This window comes from Nerophis ophidion, linkage group LG12 (assembly GCF_033978795.1).
Source record: "Nerophis ophidion isolate RoL-2023_Sa linkage group LG12, RoL_Noph_v1.0, whole genome shotgun sequence".
Taxonomy (NCBI): Eukaryota; Metazoa; Chordata; class Actinopteri; order Syngnathiformes; family Syngnathidae; genus Nerophis; species Nerophis ophidion.
Genome location: NC_084622.1, coordinates 9,069,355 through 9,086,487, shown reverse-complemented (window position 1 = coordinate 9,086,487; position 17,133 = coordinate 9,069,355). Strand labels below are relative to the sequence as shown.

General features: G+C 42.0%; 2 long non-coding RNA genes across 2 annotated transcripts; both read right to left on the bottom strand.

Moving 5' to 3' along the window:
- Positions 1–306: 306 nt before the first annotated feature.
- Positions 307–1,256, bottom strand: LOC133563773 (uncharacterized). The gene is made up of 2 exons (XR_009809103.1): positions 675–1,256; positions 307–558 (listed from the first exon to the last, which is right to left on the bottom strand). It is a non-coding gene; the product is annotated as an uncharacterized LOC133563773 (long non-coding RNA).
- Positions 1,257–4,530: 3,274 nt separating this feature from the next.
- LOC133562940 (uncharacterized) lies at positions 4,531–14,985 on the bottom strand. Its single transcript, XR_009808957.1, has 5 exons — positions 13,776–14,985; positions 13,103–13,237; positions 6,139–6,214; positions 5,145–5,222; positions 4,531–4,611 (listed from the first exon to the last, which is right to left on the bottom strand). It is a non-coding gene; the product is annotated as an uncharacterized LOC133562940 (long non-coding RNA).
- Between the last annotated feature and the right edge of the window lie 2,148 nt (positions 14,986–17,133).

Sequence of the window (17,133 nt, the reverse complement as noted above, 5' to 3'; positions counted from 1 at the left end):
ACAGAGTGTTTAAGATTTCAAGTTTATGTGACATATGATGACCATGACGTCACAGAGTGTTAAAGATTTCAGGTTCATGTGACATATGAGGCTAATGACATCAGAGACTTAACAAAACCACCTGAGTTGGTTTAGTTGATGTGTTGTCATTTTAAAAAATCCCAATCCCATGCTACTGTAATCTAAAACCAAGAAGAGTTTAAAAGAAACATGGGTATAAATGTAATTGTCGACTAAGTGTAACTGAATTGTTTTTGTGGATTTTGTCGCTAAGAATTATCTGGAATAAATACAAAACGCTTGCTGTTTATTTTGCTTTTTTAATTGCTGGTAACATACTCAAACTACCACAGAAGATGTGGGAAAACATTTTTTTCCCCTTTTTTTAATATAATTCTGTTATGGATGTAGTACTTGATGGCAAGCCAATCTCTGTCCTGTAGAGCTACTAGTTCTTTATGGAGGCAGGCTTCACAATCTTTTTTACCTGGTACTTTGTTGCCAGTTACAAAATGCAACATGTGTCATTCAACTGCTTCCACTTCTTCCCCTTTGCAGCTGTCATAAAGGAGACAAAATACAATTTCTTACTGAAGGAAAAATGACTATAACACAGTGAAAAGGTGCAAAACGTAATATAATATTCTAGTAAATGATGTGGATTATTTATTTACCCCGCTTTGGAGTGGACCAAGTGGAAGAAGCTTGAGACATACCTACTTCCAGCGATTTGTCCTGCTGTCAATCTGAAAGGAAGAATTAGAAAACTGTAAAAGTAAACATTTAACATATTGTGCTTTGTGAAGCAGCGGAGTATATGTGTTGTCCGTCTATTTATCAATAATGCAGACAAGGAGTGTTGGCTGAGTTCTTAACATTTACTTTCAGAGCCTGCATATCACAACATACAAGATGCCGTCATGGCGACACAACCTATCCCGGGCTACCGCGCATGCTCGTCACTCCTGTTGCATGCTGGGTAGGGTAGTTCTTTTTTCCCCTGGCTCATAACATCACAATATAGTACCATGTATATGCGTTCAGTTTATCAAAGCACCAAGCAAACAGATATGGTCATAATTATTTTAAGTCCACTACGCAGAATAAACACAACATTATTAATATTGCTACTACGGATAATTTGATCAAAAATTCCCTAAAACAGCCCACTACCTATAATATAAGTTTTTTAAACATAAGATCCCTGATAAAAAAAAAAATGTTTCTGCTGTTACCTCAGAAATTGCCTGTTCAGATGTTATGATTGTGGCTCAGATATTTGTATGTAGATTATATTTATTTTCCATAACAAACAGGATAACTTAAATACCCTGGCAGTGGCAATAAGCTTAAATGTTTGTATTTACATTTTTGGAGTTGATTTTCATAAAATTTGCTATTTAACTGCTACTGTTTAACAAGGACTGATTTAAATTGTGTTTGCACAACAAATGTTTTGGCGCTTTTGTTCATGTGGGAGAATATTCCAATAAAGGTGCACTACACACTACTTTTGAATTCATTATTGGGCTTTGCGTATACAATGCAGTTAATCGCGATTAATAAGAGAAATAGTGCGATTAACTTCGATTAAAAATGTTAATCATTGCCCAGCACTAATATATATACAAACCCCGTTTCCATAAAAGTTGGGAAATTGTGTTAGATGTAAATATAAACTGAATACAATGATTTGCAAATCCTTTTCAACCCATATTCAATTGAAAGCATTACAAAGACAACATATTTGATGTTCAAACTCAAACTTTTTTTTTTTTGCAAATAATAATTAACTTTGAATTTCATGGCTGCAACACGTGCCAAAGTAGTTGGGAAAGGGCATGTTCACCACTGTGTTACATCACATTTTCTTTTAACAACACTCAATAAACGTTTGGGAACTGAGGAAACTAATTGTTGAAGCTTTGAAAGTGGAATTCTTTACCATTCTTGCTTGATGTAAAGCTTAAGTTGTCGTGTTTTACGCTTCATAATGCGCTACACATTTTCGATGGGAGACATGTCTGGACTGCAGGCGGGCCAGGAAAGTACCCGCACTCTTTTACTACGAAGACACGCTGTTGTAACACGTGGCTTGGCATTGTTTTGCTGAAATAAGCAGGGGCGTCCATGATAATGTTGCTTGGATGACAACATATGTTGCTCCAAAACCTGTATGGACCATTCAGCATTAATGGTGCCTTCTCAGATGTGTAAGTTACCCATGCTTTGGGCACTAATACACCCCCATACCATCACACATGCTGGCTTTTGAACTTTGCGCCGGATGGTTATTTTCCTCTTTGTTCCGGAGAACACCACGTCCACAATTTCCATATATAATTTGAAATGTGGACTCGTCAGACCACAGAACACTTTTCCACTTTGCATCAGTCCATCCTAGATGAGCTCGGGCCCAGCGAAGCCCGCGGCGTTCCTCTGTCTTGTTGATAAATGGCATTTGCTTTGCATAGTAGAGTTTTAACTTGCATTTACAGATGTAGCGACCAACTGTAGTAACTGACAGTGGTTTTCTGAAGTATTTCTGAGCCCATGTGGTGATATCTTTTACACACTGATGTCGGTTTTTAATGCAGTACATCGCTTACGTGCAGTGATTTCTCCAGATTCTCTGAACCTTTTGATAATTTTACGGACCGTAGATGGTAAAATCCCTAAATTCTTTGCAAAAAAAATGTTTAGCAGTTTTAACATCAAATATGTTGTCTTTGTAGCATATTCAACAGAATTGGGGTTGAAAATTATTTGCAAATCATTGTATCCTGTTTATATGTACATCTAACACAATTTCCCAACTCATATGGAAACGGGGTTTGAATGTATTTATATAAATATAGCCTATTATTTGCGCACTATTTACAAGTTATGTACCAAAAACACGACCACCGAAAAAATACTTTGATCAATGAAAACAGCGCTGCAAAAACCGGCTGTAAACAAGAGGCACTGCATTTTCTGAATTGAAACACTCATTTTAAAGCTTTGACATTAACATTTTAACACACACTAATCTGGTTCAGAAAATATGAGGACCTTATATGAAACACACTTTCTTGGTTCAAACAATATGAGGACATGACGAGTGCTCACATGTAGAATTTATGTTGTTGACTTGTAACATCTCCTGTTTTGCTAAACATGAGTTCCAAACTCCCTACTGACTAACATGGATGTACCCTTACGAAAATGTTGTCATATAAACTGATCTGTGAGAGATTAAAATTAAATGTCTTTCAAAATATAGGTTGGGTCAAATTTAGAGCAGATATAGTAAAAATAGACATGTAATAACCTGTTGGAGGGATGAAGTCGGTTTATGGCTGTCATCTGAATCTGAGAATGTTGAGATAGAACCTCAACAGTTGGTTTCTGCAACAAAACACAAAAATATAATGTCATAACTAATTAATTATAACATTCTCACCACTTTTTGTTGATAAAAATCTGAGCATACAATGCCAGATAAAGGGTAAAGATTATTACAGAGTTTCAGCTCTTAGACAATTCATTAAGAATGTAACACACACAAAAATCTGGTTCAGAAAATATGAGGACCTGAATTGAGACACTCATTTTAAAGCTTTGACATTAACATTGTAACACACATTTTCTGGTTCAGAAAATATGAGGACCTTATATGAAACACACCTAAGTCTTTCTTGCTTCAAACAATATAAGGACATGACGAGTGCTCACATGTAGAATTTATGTTGTTGACTTGTAACATCTCCTGTTTTGCTAAACATGAGTTCTAAACTTTCTACTGACTAACATGGATGTACCCTTGCGAAAAAGTTGTCATATAAACTGATCTGTGAGAGATTAAAATAAATAAATGTCTTTCAAAATATAGGTTGGGTCAAATTTAGAGCAGATATAGTAAAAATAGACATGTAATAACCTGTTGGAGGGATGAAGTCAGTTAATGGCTCACATCTGAATCTGGAGAATGTTGAGATGGAACCTCAACAGTTGGTTTCTGCAACAAAACACAAAAATATAATGTCAGAACTAATTAATTATAACATTATCAGCACTTTTTGTGGATAAAACTCTGAGCATACAATGCCAGATAAATAGTAAAGATTATTACAGAGTTTCAGCTCTTAGACAATTAATTAAGAATATAAAACACACTAAAATCTGGTTCAGAAAATATGAGGACCTGAATTGAGACACACATTTTAAAGCTTGGACATTAACATTGTAACACACACTAATCTGGTTTAGAAAATATGAGGACCTTATATGAAACACACCTAAGTCTTTCTTGGTTCAAACAATATAAGGACATGACGAGGGGTCACATGTAGAATGTATGTTGTTGACTTGTAACATCTCCTGTTTTGCTAAACATGAGTTCCAAACTCCTTACTGACTAACATGGATGTACTCTTACGAAAATGTTGTCATATAAACTGATCTGTGAGAGATTAAAATTAATAAATGTCTTTCAAAATATAGGTTGGGTCACATTTAGAGCAGATATAGTAAAAATAGACATGTAATAACCTGTTGGAGGGATGAAGTCAGTTAATGGCTCACATCTGAATCTGGAGAATGTTGAGATGGAACCTCAACAGTTGGTTTCTGCAACAAAACACAAAAATATAATGTCAGAACTAATTAATTATAACATTATCAGCACTTTTTGTGGATAAAACTCTGAGCATACAATGCCAGATAAATAGTAAAGATTATTACAGAGTTTCAGCTCTTAGACAATTAATTAAGAATATAAAACACACTAAAATCTGGTTCAGAAAATATGAGGACCTGAATTGAGACACACATTTTAAAGCTTGGACATTAACATTGTAACACACACTAATCTGGTTTAGAAAATATGAGGACCTTATATGAAACACACCTAAGTCTTTCTTGGTTCAAACAATATAAGGACATGACGAGGGGTCACATGTAGAATGTATGTTGTTGACTTGTAACATCTCCTGTTTTGCTAAACATGAGTTCCAAACTCCTTACTGACTAACATGGATGTACTCTTACGAAAATGTTGTCATATAAACTGATCTGTGAGAGATTAAAATTAATAAATGTCTTTCAAAATATAGGTTGGGTCACATTTAGAGCAGATATAGTAAAAATAGACTTGTAATAACCTGTTGGAGGGATGAAGTCGGTTTATCGCTCACATCTGAATCTGGAGAATGTTGAGATAGAACCCCAACAGTTGGTGTCTGCAACAAAACACAAAAATATAATGTCAGAACTAATTAATTATAACATTAACAACCACTTTTGGTTGATAATATTCTGAGCATATAATTCTACATAAACAGTAAAGATTATTATAGCGTTTTAGCTCTTAGACTATTATTTAAGAATGTAACATTCACTAAAATGTGGTTCAGAAAATATGAGGACCTGGATTGAAACACTAATTTTAAAGCTTTGAATTAAACATTGTAACACACACTAATGTGGTTCAGAAAAATATGAGGACCTTATATGAAACACACTGAAGTCTTTTTTAGTTCAAACAATATGAGTACATGACAAGTGATCACATATAGAATTCATGTTGCTGACCTGTAACATCTCCTGTTTTGCTAAACATGAGTTGTAAATTCCACAGACTAACATGGATGTACGCTTAAAAAATGTTGTCATATAAACTGATCTGTGAGAGGTTAAAAGGATTAAATGTCTTTTGAAGTATAGGTTGTGTCAAGTTTTTAGCAGATATAGGGCAGCACGGTGGAACAGGGGTAAGTGCATGTGCGTCACAAATCGAAGGTCCTGAGTAGTCCTGAGTTAAATCCTGGGCTCGTGATCTTTCTGTGTGGAGTTTGCATGTTCTCCCCGTGACTGCGTGGGTTCCCTCCGGGTACTCCGGCTTCATCTTACCTCCAAAGACATGCACCTGGGGATAGGTTGATTGGCAACACTAAATTGGCCCTAGTGTGTGAATGTGAGTGTAAATGTTGTCTATTTGTGTTGGCCGTGTAATGAGGTGGCGACTTGTCCAGGGTGTACTCCGCCTTCCGCCCGAATGCAGCTCAGATAGGCTCAAGCACACCCCGCCAACCCAAAAAAGGGACAGGTAGTAGAAAATGGATGGATGGATGGATAGTAAAATAGTCAAGTAATAACCTGTTGGAGGGATGAAGTCGGTTTATCGCTCACATGAATCTGGAGAATGTTGAGATAGAACATCAACAGTTGGTGTCTGCAACAAAACACATAAAAATAATGTTAGAACTTATTAATTATAACATTATCAGCACTTTTTGTTGTTAACATTATGAGCATATAATGCCAGATAAATAGTAAAGATATTTATAGAGGGTTTCTGTCTCTTGTCCCGCTCATGTCTTGAGATGAACTTCCCTCGGTACTCGACCACAAAAGAACCTTTTTAAATTGATGCAAGAGCAAATACACCATATCCTGATAAAACAGTTTATCAATTAACAATGTTTGGAATATCTGTTTTAAAAAGCAATAATAATAGTCGTTACTTGACTAAAAATTATATTACAAACAGAATTACTCTTTCATAAATGTAAATAATTATTAAATTAAGTACAAACCCCGTTTCCATATGAGTTGGGAAATTGTGTTAGATGTAAATATAAACAGAATACAATGATTTGCAAATCATTTTCAACCCATATTCAGTTGAATATGCTACAAAGACAACATATGTTTGCCTGTGTATCGGCTGGGGACATCTGTGCGATGCTGATCCGCCTCCGCTTGGGATGGTTTCCTGCTGGCTCCGCTGTGAACGGGACTCTCGCTGCTGTGTTGGATCCGCTTTGGACTGGACTCTTGCGACTGTGTTGGATCCATTGTGGATTGAACTTTCACAGTATCATGTTAGACCCGCTCGACATCCATTGCTTTCCTCCTCTCTAAGGTTCTCATAGTCATCATTGTCACCGACGTCCCACTGGGTGTGAGTTTTCCTTGCCCTTAGGTGGGCCCACCGAGGATGTCGTAGTGGTTTGTGCAGCCCTTTGAGACACTAGTGATTTAGGGCTATATAAGTAAACATTGATTGATTGATTGATATTTGATGTCCATCCATCCATCCATCATCTTCCGCTTATCCGAGGTCGGGTCGCGGGGGCAGCAGCCTAAGCAGGGAAGCCCAGACTTCCCTATCTCCAGCCACTTCGTCTAGCTCTTCCCGGGGGATCCCGAGGCGTTCCCAGGCCAGCCGGGAGACATAGTCTTTCCAACGTGTCCTGGGTCTTCCCCGTGGCCTCCTACCAGCTGGACGTGCCCTAAACACATCCCTAGGGAGGCGTTCGGGTGGCATCCTGACCAGATGCCCGAACCACCTCATCTGGCTCCTCTCGATGTGGAGGAGCAGCGGCTTTACGTTGAGCTCCTCCCGGATGGCAGAGCTTCTCACCCTATCTCTAAGGGAGAGCCCCGCCACCCGGCGGAGGAAACTCATTTCGGCCGCTTGTACCCGTGATCTTATCCTTTCGGTCATGACCCAAAGCTCATGACCATAGGTGAGGATGGGAACGTAGATCGACCGGTAAATTGAGAGCTTTGCCTTCCGGCTCAGCTCCTTCTTCACCACAACGGATCGATACAACGTCCGCATTACTGAAGACGCCGCACCGATCCGCCTGTCGATCTCACGATCCACTCTTCCCCCACTCGTGAACAAGACTCCTAGGTACTTGAACTCCTCCACTTGGGGCAGGGTCTCCTCCCCAACCCGGAGATGGCACTCCACCCTTTTCCGGGCGAGAACCATGGACTCGGACTTGGAGGTGCTGATTCTCATTCCGGTCGCTTCACACTCGGCTGCGAACCGATCCAGTGAGAGCTGAAGATCCCGGCCAGATGAAGCCATCAGGACTACATCATCTGCAAAAAGCAGAGACCTAATCCCGTGGCCACCAAACCGGAACCCCTCAACGCCTTGACTGCGCCTAGAAATTCTGTCCATAAAAGTTATGAACAGAATCGGTGACAAAGGACAGCCTTGGCGGAGTCCAACCTTCACTGGAAACGTGTCCGACTTACTGCCAGCAATGCGGACCAAGCTCTGACACTGATCATACAGGGAGCGGACTGCCACAATAAGACATTCCGATTCCCCATACTCTCTGAGCACTCCCCACAGGACTTCCCGAGGGACACGGTCGAATGCCTTCTCCAAGTCCACAAAGCACATGTAGACTGGTTGGGCAAACTCCCATGCACCCTCAAGAACCCTGCCGAGAGTATAGAGCTGGTCCACAGTTCCACGACCAGGACGAAAACCACACTGTTCCTCCTGAATCCGAGGTTCGACTATCCGGCGAAGCCTCCTCTCCAGTACACCTGAATAAACCTTACCGGGAAGGCTGAGGAGTGTGATCCCACGATAGTTGGAACACACCCTCCGGTCCCCCTTCTTAAAGAGAGGAACCACCACCCCGGTCTGCCAATCCAGAGGTACCGCCCCCGATGTCCACGCGATGCTGCAGAGTCTTGTCAACCAAGACAGCCCCACAGCATCCAGAGCCTTAAGGAACTCCGGGCGGATCTCATCCACCCCCGGGGCCTTGCCGCCGAGGAGCTTTTTAACTACCTCAGCGACCTCAGCCCCAGAAATAGGAGAGTCCACTACAGATTCCCCAGGCACCGCTTCCTCAAAGAAAGACGTGTTGGTGGGATTGAGGAGGTCTTCGAAGTATTCCCTCCACCGATCCACAACATCCGCAGTCGAAGTCAGCAGAACACCATCCGCACCATACACGGTGTTGATAGTGCACTGCTTCCCCTTCCTGAGGCGCCGTATGGTGGTCCAGAATCGCTTCGAAGCCGTCCGGAAGTCATTTTCCATGGCTTCCCCGAACTCTTCCCATGTCCGAGTTTTTGCCTCCGCGACCGCTAAAGCTGCACACCGCTTGGCCCGTCGGTACCCGTCCACTGCCTCCGGAGTCCTATGAGCCAAAAGAACCCGGTAGGACTCCTTCTTCAGCTTGACGGCATCCCTCACTGCTGGTGTCCACCAACGGGTTCTGGGATTACCGCCACGACAGGCACCAACAACCTTGCGGCCACAGCTCCAATTAGCCGCCTCGACAATAGAGGTTCGGAACATGGTCCACTCGGACTCAATGTCCCGCACCTCCCTCGTGACATGTTCAAAGTTCTCCCGGAGGTGTGAATTGAAACTCTCTCTGACAGGAGACTCTGCCAGACGTTCCCAGCAGACCCTCACAATGCGCTTGGGCCTGCCAGGTCTGTCCGGCATCCTCCCCCACCATCGCAGCCAACTCACCACCAGGTGGTGATCGGTAGAAAGCTCCGCCCCTCTCTTCACCCGAGTGTCCAAAACATGAGGCCGCAAATCCGATGACACAACTACAAAGTCGATCATGGAACCGCGGCCTAGGGTGTCCTGGTGCCAAGTGCACATATGGACACCCTTATGTTTGAACATGGTGTTTGTTATCGACAAACTGTGACGAGCACAAAAGTCCAATAACAAAACACCACTCGGGTTTAGATCCGGGCGACCATTCTTCCCAATCACGCCTCTCCAGGTTTCACTGTCGTTGCCAACATGAGCGTTGAAGTCTCCCAGTAGGACAAGGGAATCACCCGGAGGAGCACTTTCCAGTACTCCCTCGAGTGTACCCAAAAAGGGTGGGTATTCTGAACTGCTGTTTGGTGCGTAAGCACAAACAACAGTCAGGACCCGTCCCCCCACCCGAAGGCGAAGGGAAGCTACCCTCTCGTCCACTGGGTTGAACTCAAACGTACAGGCTTTGAGCCGGGGGGCAACCAGAATTGCCACCCCAGCCCGTCGCCTCTCACTGCCGGCAACGCCAGAGTGGAAGAGGGTCCAGTCCCTCTCGAGAGAACTGGTTCCAGAGCCCTTGCTGTGCGTCGAGGTGAGTCCGACTATATCCAGCCGGAACTTCTCTACCTCGCGCACTAGCTCAGGCTCCTTCCCCCCCAGTGAGGTGACGTTCCACGTCCCAAGAGCTAGCTTCTGTAGCCGAGGATCGGACCGCCAAGTGCCCTGCCTTCGGCTGCCGCCCAGCTCACAATGCACCCGACCTCTATGGCCCCTCCTATGAGTGGTGAGCCCATTGGAGGGATGACCCACGTTGCCTCTTCGGGCTGTGCCCGGCCGGGCCCCATGGGAACAGGCCCGACCACCAGGCGCCCGCCATCGTGCCCCAACTCCGGGCCTGGCTCCAGAGCGGGGCCCCGGTGACCCACGTCCGGGCGAGGGAAATCTGGGTTCATTTCGTTGTAATTCCATAGAAGTCTTTGAGCTGCTCTTTGTCTGATCACTCACCTAGGACCTGTTTGTCTTGGGAGACCCTACCAGGGGGCATGAAAACCCCCAGACAACATAGCTCCTAGGATCATTGGGACACGCAAACTCCTCTACCACGGTAAGGTAGCAGCTCAGAGAGGAGTGATATTTGATGTTCAAACTGATAAACATTTTTTGGTGCAAATAATCATTAACTTTAGAAATTGATGCCAGCAACATGCAACAAACAAGTTGGGAAAGGTGGCAATAAATACTGATAAAGTTAAGAAATGCTCATCAAACACTTATTTGGGACATCCCACAGGTGTGAAGGCTAATTTGGAACAGGTGGGTGCCATGATTGGCTATAAAAACAGCTTCCCAAAAAATGCTCAGTCTTTCACAGGAAAGGATGGGGCGAGGTACACCCCTTTGTCCACAACTGCGTGAGCAAATAGTCAAACAGTTTAAGAACAACCTTTCTCAAAGTGCAATTGCAAGAAATTTAGGGATTTCAACATCTACGCTCCATGATATCATCAAAAGGTTCAGAGAATCCGGAGAAATCACTCCACGTAAGCGGCATGTCTGGAAACCAACATTGAATAACTGTGACCTTCGATCCCTCAGACGGCACTGTATCAAAAACCGACATCAATCTCTAAAGGATATCACCACATGAGTTCAGGAACACTTCAGAAAACCACTGTCACTAAATACAGTGTGTTGCTATATCTGTAAGTGCAAGTTAAAGCTCTATTATGCAAAGCGAAAGCCAATTATCAACATCCAGAAACGCCGCCGGCTTCTCTGGGCCCGAGATCATCTAAGATGGGCTGATGCAAAGTGGAAAGGTGTTCTGTGGTCTGACGAGCCCACATTTCAAATTATTTTTGGAAATATTGGACACCGTTTCATCCGGACCAAAGGGGAAGCGAACCATCCAGAATGTTATCGACGCAAAGTTCAAAAGCCAGCATCTGTGATGGTATGGGGGTGCATTAGTGCCCAAGGCTTGGGTAACTTACACATCTGTAAGTTACCCATCTGTTTGGAACAACATTTGCTGCCATTTAAGCGCCGACTTTTTCATGTACGCCCCTGCTTATTTCAGCAAGACAATGCCAAGCCACATTCATCACGTGTTCAGCTTCATAAAAAAAGAGTGCAGGTACTTTCCTGGCCGGCCTGCAGTCCTATCAAAAATGTGTGGTGCATTATGAAGCGTAAAATACGACAGAGGAGACTGAAGCTCTACATAAAACAAGAATGGGAAAGAATTCCACCTTCCAAGCTTCAACAATTAGTTTCCTCAGTTCCCAAACGGTTATTGAGTGTTGTTGAAAGAAAAGGTGATGTAACACAGTGGTGAACATGCCCTTTCCCAACTACTTTGGCACGTATTGCAGCCATGAAATTCTAAGTTAATTATTATTTGTAAAAAAAATTATTCCGTTTGGATTTACATCTAACACAATTTCCCAACTCATATGGAAACGGGGTTTGTAATTAATGTGTTACTTGAAAAAGAAAAGTTTTAAATATCTAGCATATGCAGTTGAGAGACATTTCATGAGAGCAGAGTGTGTGTGTGCCTTTAAAAAGCTGTGCCTTTTGCCAAGTGACGTGGGACTTCAGCGCCCAGACATAGCAGAATAGTTCAGCTGTATTTTTTAGCTTAGCAGTGGCAGTTAAGATAGTTCTGTTGAATGTTTTTGTTTGTGTGTGGATGAGGCCTCTTTCTATTTGATATCGTGTTCGTAATTACTTCCGGGGGTTGCTTTCATTAGTAAAAAGATATTACCTGCACTAACCCTTTTGTGCTTCTAACGCTGTCTTGTTGACATACAATCACATCAAAAGTAGCATGCCACATTACATAAAACGCATCGTAACAGCGTTGTAGCGTACATAAAAGTTATTAGCTTACTCGTTACCGGTAAAAGTAACAGCATTAGTAACATCGTTTTCATATACCGCTGTTATACCATCCATCCATCCATCCATCATCTTCCGCTTTTCCGAGGTGGGGTCGCGGTGGCAGCAGCTTAAGCAGGGAAGCCCAGACTTCCCTCTCCCCAGCCACTTCGTCTAGCTCTTCCCGGGGGATCCCGAGGCGTTCCCAGGCCAGCCGGGAGACATAGTCTTCCCAACGTGTCCTGGGTCTTCCCCGTGGCCTCCTACCGGTTGGACGTGCCCTAAACACCTCCCTAGGGAGGCGTTCGGGTGGCATCCTGACCAGATGCCCGAACCACCTCATCTGGCTCCTCTCCATGTGGAGGAGCAGCGGCTTTACTTTGAGTTCCTCCCGGATGGCAGAGCTTCTCACCCTATCTCTAAGGGAGAGCACCCCTACCCGGTGGAGGAAACTCATTTGGGCCGCTTGTACCCGTGATCTTATCCTTTCGGTCATGACCCAAAGCTCATGACCATAGGTGAGGATGGGAACGTAGATCGACCGGTAAATTGAGAGCTTTGCCTTCCGGCTCAGCTCCTTCTTCACCACAACGGATCGATACAACGTCCGCATTACCGAAGACCCCACACCGATCCGCCTGTCGATCTCACGATCCACTCTTCCCCCACTCGTGAACAAGACTCCGAGGGGCCATAGAGGTCGGGTGCATTGTGAACTGGGCGGCAGCCGAAGGCAGGGCACTTGGCGGTCCGATCCTCGGCTACAGAAGCTAGCTCTTGGGACGTGGAACGCTGTTATTCCAAACACTTCTAATTAAAGCCATATAATACAACCTCTATTAGACTGTAAGGAAATTATCCAAATGAGATGTTGATACAGTTACCATTGATATGATACATAACAAGACATACCTTTCCAATCATTGATCCACTGGGCCTTAAAACAAGACTTGTCACATCCAGATCAAATAAACTCGGTAGCTTCAGCCTCAGGATTACGTCTCGCTCTTCTTTTGGGCACGATGTCTATATCATGTGTTGATGCGCCTAACAAATCCACACATAAAAATGAAAAAAGTCAGTGACACAGAAATAAAACAAAGAACCAAACCCTTCAAAAACTGTTAAATTTAGGATCAGTGCAGACATGAAGCTTCTCAAACAAAGAACTAATGTAACAATATCAGTAACATGCCTACTCCACAGTGCTTATCAGATTGACATATTTGTATTTGAGAAAAAGTATAAACAATTTGAAAAACTCTAGTCTGTCTTGTTTAAAATTAAGAAAAGGTTTACTTGCATAGTGATCAAGGGTGATGGGTCAAATGGAGAGAATAATTTCACCACACCTAGTGTGTGTGTGACAATCACTGCTACTTATAATCTTCCATGCAACTTTAAAAAAAATTTTTTAAATGCCTTGGCCTTGGCCCAGAACTGAAATGCTTAATTTGACCTCATAAAATCAAATCTGATTGCAATTAATAACAACAAACATTTAACTGTTGTTTACAATGAACTATTTTCCTATGTTAAAAAACATTGGTCTATTTAATTACGTTAAACTTCATTTTATGCTCACCTGATTCAACCATGCTGCCGAAGACTGTCAAAGATGGTTTGTGGCCAAGATAGATGTCCCCCTCCGGTGATGCAGGTCCCGGAAGTGCTGTTCACTGAGCGCTCTGTTGTGCTCAAAATCGTGTGTGAAGTTTTGTATTTCGATTATAAATGGTCCTTTTGGAAAACCCTTTTTATATATATTCAATATTAAGTGTGATACGTGAGCTGTATAACTTCCAAGATGAAAATAGTTAACTAGTGATTTAGCCCTCTGTTAGGATCCGACATCATCCACTGGCCAATCAGGCAGCGCCTAACTGAAAATTGGACCAATCAGACGCCGAGACTCTTCAGAGTGGGCGGAAGTAACCATCTTGAACACCATGTAAAGTGAATACCTCCAAAAACAATCGCCAATTGAATCCAAAATTTGTCCCAAAGATAAAAATACCAAAATCATGTGCTATTGTAACCATTTGAAAATATTAAATACTGTATATCGTTTGAATTCCATTTGAATTATCGCCTTTGTCTCAATCAAGGTTGAAGGTTTTTTTCAGGCACATTTAAAGTAATTATTGTGCGGCATTGTATTTTAGACAACAAAATACAAAAAAGCCCAATACAGTAAAATACTGAATCAAACCGATTAAATCATCACCATAATCCCTTTATTACTAATTGTCTAGCCCAAATCCTCTCCAGATAAACCAAATGAATAGATAAAACTAACATAAAAAAGGTTGGGATCATCAGATCAGTTGAAAATGTGTTATTTGATTTAGATTTCAAAAGTATGTTTATTGCTGTAATGATTAGATGTTTTTCAAAATGTTGGAGTGTGTGAGTTTCTGACCCACATGACATATGAGGACATATGACATATGAGGACAAGTGTGTGTGTGTGTGTGTCATAATAGCAAAGATGGCCACTAGGGGCAAAATCGAAGGTGACCCAAAAAATTAAACACACTTTCACACACTTTTTCTGAAAATTTGACAAATGAAGACTTTAGAGATTTTTGGTCTGGGAACATGCTGGGAGGGTCTAGAACACGATAGCATTGCGGGAAATATGGGGACATGGAAAATGTCCTCATATTTCAACAGGTCCTCATATGTAAGGTGAAATTTCATAAAAATGTCCCCATATGTCACTTTGACAAACGCACACACACACACACACACACACACACACACACACACACACACACACACACACACACACACACACACACACAAACACACACACAGTTTATCATTTGGAATGGGGACCAAATTTCTGATCAGGACTTGTGGGGACCACCCTTTTTTACAGTTTGTGGAGGCATTAAAAATAATTGGTAAAATGGCCACTGCCCAATTAGCTCATACCTGACTTTAAATCTCTGGATTGATGAAGTAATGTGCTGATCATTCTTACTGGGGACTCTGGGGAATAAGAATTAATATGGTTCACGGGGACCAAATTTAAATAATTGTGCATAATTCACACAAATTTGTTCGTGACTACTGAGGACCATCTTGCTGACACACACACACACAAACACACATACAAACACACACAAAGTTTATTATTTGGAATGGGGACCAAGTTTCTGATCAGGACTTGTGGGGACCACCCTTTTTTACAGTTTGTGGAGGCATAAAAATTAATTGGTAAAATGGCCCAGTTAGCTCATACCTGTCTTTAAATCTCTGGATTGATGAAGTAATGTGCTGATCATACTAACTAGGGTAGCTGGGGAAAAAGAGTTAATAAGTTTCATGGGGACCAAATTTCAATAATTGTGCATAATTCACACAAATTTGTTCGTGACTACTGAGGACCATCTTGCTGACACACACACACACACCCACACACACACACACACACACACACACATGCACACACACACGCACGCACACACGCACAAACACACACACACTCACACACATTCACACACAGGTTATCATTTGGAATGGGGACCAAGTTTCTGATCATACCTTGTGGGGACCGACCTTTCTACAGGTTGTGGAAGCAAAAAAAAAAAATTGGTAAATGGTCACTGCCCAATTAGCTCAAACACATCTTTAAATCTCTGGATTGATTGATTAATGTGCTGATCATTCTTACTGGGGACCCTGGGGGAGAAGAGTTAATAAGGTTCATGGGGACCAAATTTCAATAATTGTGCATAATTCGCACAAATTTGTTCGTGACTACTGAGGACCATCTTGCTGACACACACTCACACATGCACACAAATACACACACACGTAATTCACACACATTTGTACGTGACTACTGAGGACCATCTTGCTGACACACACACAAACATTCACAGAGGTTATCATTTGGAATGGGGACCAAGTTTCTGATCAGGACTTGAGGGGAACACTCTTTCTACAGGTTCTGGAGGCATACATTTTTTTTGGTAAAATGGCCACTGCCCAGTTAAATCTTTAAATCTCTGGATTGATGAAGTAATGTGCTGATCATTCTTACTGGGGACCCTGGGGAAAAAGAGTTAATATGGTTCATGGGGACCAAATTTAAATAATTGTGCATAATTCACACAAATTTGTTTGTGACTACTGAGGAACATCTTGCTGACACACACACACATGCACACAAACACACAAACAAAGTATGTGTCTCTATATATATATTTTATTTATATTTCCCTTGTTGATGTCTCAAGATTGGTAGAAATAGCAGAAGACACACACACACATTTGTACGTGACTACTGAGGACCATCTTGCTGACATACACATGCACACACACACACACACACACACACACGTTATTTGGAATGGGGTCCAAGTTTTTGATCAACACTTGTGGGGACTACCCTTTTTAAAGGTTGAGGAGGCATAACATTTTTTTTGGTAAAATGGCCACTGCCCAGTTAGCTCATACATGTTTTTAAATCTCTGGATTGATGAAGAAATGTGCTAATTATTCCTACTGGGTACCCTGGGGAAAAATAATTAATATGGTTCTTGGGGACCAAATTTCAATAATTTTGCATTATTCACACAAATTTGTATGTGACTACTGAGGACCATTGAAAAAAAAAAAGTTCAAATTAAATAAGACATGATCCTCAGAATACAGCACTACAGCTGTCCTCTTATAGGAAGTTTCACCACTTAAATTTCAAAGCAAATCCTACATCTTCTGTGGCATTACTGAAAACTGGCATTTAGCAGTAATGAAGTTGTCTGCAACTCCAACTACAATATATAGAAAGGATGAAAAATTCCAAATGTGAATCATACTTTAAGGTAATAATGTTTTATAATCATGCTGTATAGAAAATTTAATCCAAAGGAACACTAAACTAAACCATGGAAGAAGTGTGGGCAGAGCAGCGAGTGCAGTACCAGCTA